The 2,828-nt window shown below is 56.2% G+C and overlaps 1 protein-coding gene across 2 annotated transcripts in view; it reads left to right on the forward strand.

Moving 5' to 3' along the window:
* The window catches only part of GDAP2 (ganglioside induced differentiation associated protein 2), a 44,543-nt gene that overhangs the window by 41,315 nt on the left and 400 nt on the right, over nt 1-2,828 (forward strand). The gene's annotated exons all lie outside the window — the stretch shown is intronic.

Consider the following 2,828-nt stretch of genomic DNA (forward strand, 5'->3'; position numbering starts at 1 on the left):
CGTGGGGGGTGTTTACTGTTGGTTTATTTATTTTGCCTTTTTTATGTTATTTAAATATTTTTATACATTGGTCAGTTAAGTAAGACAATTTGCATCATGTTCCTAAAATATCAGTGAGCCGTGGGAATGACCTGAGCTTGCACCCAAACAATCCCCTGCCGCAGCCCTGACTCATCATGGAGGGCACACGTGGTATTTGGGGGCAGAAACTGAAATCTGGAGTCACGTCTGAAAAAACGTTTTTTGTTTTTTTTTAAATTTTTGTGTCTACAAGCCGACACGCCGAGCAGAGGTCTGTCAGGCCCCCCGCTGTGCCAGCAGAACATTTCCTAATTGTTTCCAGAGGGTTGAGTGCGCGTCGCCTTGTGTACAGAGACGGACTTTCCCGTGACGCGGCGCCTCGTTCAGTCATCTAAGAGTCCTGAACGCGCACACACAGGTTTTAAAGTGGAACGGCAGCCAAAACGGTGTTCTGGGTGGTGCGGGGAAGTGTTGGAATCTCTGCCATGTTGGTTATCTGTGACCCTTGGCAGGAATTTCTCCATCCTTCCTGTCTCGGTGATCACTGTCCCTGCCACAGGAAGCCGATTGATTGGCCGGGCCTGGATGATGTAATTCTTGCGCATGCACGTGGGAGTGGCTTCTTCCCGGCATGGAATGGTGCTGAGACTGTACACTGAGCTGAGAGGCGGGACCAGGGGTGGGCAAACTCAGGCCCTCCAGCTGTTGCGGAACTACAAATCCCATGAGGTATTGCATGATTCCCTGAGACGGATGCATCATGGGATTTGTAGTTTCACCCCAGCTGGAGGGCCGGAGTTTGCCCACCCGTCTTACACAGTCTCTTCTCTTATAGCAAGCAGCCTGTCGGCACTTTTACAATTAATTACTTCCTCTTTAAGAAGGAACTTCCATCTCCCATTATTGATAGCTGTACTTTTCACGAGGGATGCACCGATATATTGGCCGCCGAAACATATATCTCTGTCCCCCCTTCTCTCGCTCACTCCCTGTGTCCCCCCTTCTCTCGCGCTCTCTCTGTGTCCCCCCTTCTCTCGCGCTCTCTCTGTGTCCCCCCTTCTCTCGCGCTCTCTCTGTGTCCCCCCTTCTCTCGCGCTCTCTCTGTGTCCCCCCTTCTCTCGCGCTCTCTCTGTGTCCCCCCTTCTCTCGCGCTCTCTCTGTGTCCCCCCTTCTCTCGCGCTCTCTCTGTGTCCCCCCTTCTCTCGCGCTCTCTCTGTGTCCCCCCTTCTCTCGCGCTCTCTCTGTGTCCCCCCTTCTCTCGCGCTCTCTCTGTGTCCCCCCTTCTCTCGCGCTCTCTCTGTGTCCCCCCTTCTCTCGCGCTCTCTCTGTGTCCCCCCTTCTCTCGCGCTCTCTCTGTGTCCCCCCTTCTCTCGCGCTCTCTCTGTGTCCCCCCTTCTCTCGCGCTCTCTCTGTGTCCCCCCTTCTCTCGCGCTCTCTCTGTGTCCCCCCTTCTCTCGCGCTCTCTCTGTGTCCCCCCTTCTCTCGCGCTCTCTCTGTGTCCCCCCTTCTCTCGCGCTCTCTCTGTGTCCCCCCTTCTCTCGCGCTCTCTCTGTGTCCCCCCTTCTCTCGCGCTCTCTCTGTGTCCCCCCTTCTCTCGCGCTCTCTCTGTGTCCCCCCTTCTCTCGCGCTCTCTCTGTGTCCCCCCTTCTCTCGCGCTCTCTCTGTGTCCCCCCTTCTCTCGCGCTCTCTCTGTGTCCCCCCTTCTCTCGCGCTCTCTCTGTGTCCCCCCTTCTCTCGCGCTCTCTCTGTGTCCCCCCTTCTCTCGCGCTCTCTCTGTGTCCCCCCTTCTCTCGCGCTCTCTCTGTGTCCCCCCTTCTCTCGCGCTCTCTCTGTGTCCCCCCTTCTCTCGCGCTCTCTCTGTGTCCCCCCTTCTCTCGCGCTCTCTCTGTGTCCCCCCTTCTCTCGCGCTCTCTCTGTGTCCCCCCTTCTCTCGCGCTCTCTCTGTGTCCCCCCTTCTCTCGCGCTCTCTCTGTGTCCCCCCTTCTCTCGCGCTCTCTCTGTGTCCCCCCTTCTCTCGCGCTCTCTCTGTGTCCCCCCTTCTCTCGCGCTCTCTCTGTGTCCCCCCTTCTCTCGCGCTCTCTCTGTGTCCCCCCTTCTCTCGCGCTCTCTCTGTGTCCCCCCTTCTCTCGCGCTCTCTCTGTGTCCCCCCTTCTCTCGCGCTCTCTCTGTGTCCCCCCTTCTCTCGCGCTCTCTCTGTGTCCCCCCTTCTCTCGCGCTCTCTCTGTGTCCCCCCTTCTCTCGCGCTCTCTCTGTGTCCCCCCTTCTCTCGCGCTCTCTCTGTGTCCCCCCTTCTCTCGCGCTCTCTCTGTGTCCCCCCTTCTCTCGCTCTCTCTCTGTGTCCCCCCTTCTCTCGCTCTATTATATATTATTAGTACACAATTATAAAATGTTATAGTTGAGTCTCTGAGAGATAGAAGATGCTTCTGGTGAACTTTCCAGCCTGCACCATGATATTGGCTCTCTAATCCTCCATTACATTCAGGTCATAAGATTTTTTTTTCCCCCCTCTGAGATTTCTGTGCGGACTGTGAAGTGGTTAAATGTCACGCTGACGTGATAAGAAACACATTTCCCTCAGACTATGTAAATCTATCTCCCATCAGAATGAGGAAATGCGCAGAGATCCAGGATGAAGGGGGTTACTGGTACAGCGCCCCTTTGATGTGATGCTCCCGTGGGAGGGGCGGTGGCAGGAGATCACATGGACACGTCACTCATCGGAATGGGGTGAAATGTTGTACGTCGGCTTCGAGGAGCCTGCGGCCCAGATGGGGGCCGATCCCTTGTGTGATGGCTGTGCATTTAAT

This window comes from Nanorana parkeri, unplaced genomic scaffold, assembly GCF_000935625.1.
Source record: "Nanorana parkeri isolate BGI_ZX_2015 unplaced genomic scaffold, ASM93562v1 scaffold1354, whole genome shotgun sequence".
In the NCBI taxonomy this organism is placed as follows: Eukaryota; Metazoa; Chordata; class Amphibia; order Anura; family Dicroglossidae; genus Nanorana; species Nanorana parkeri.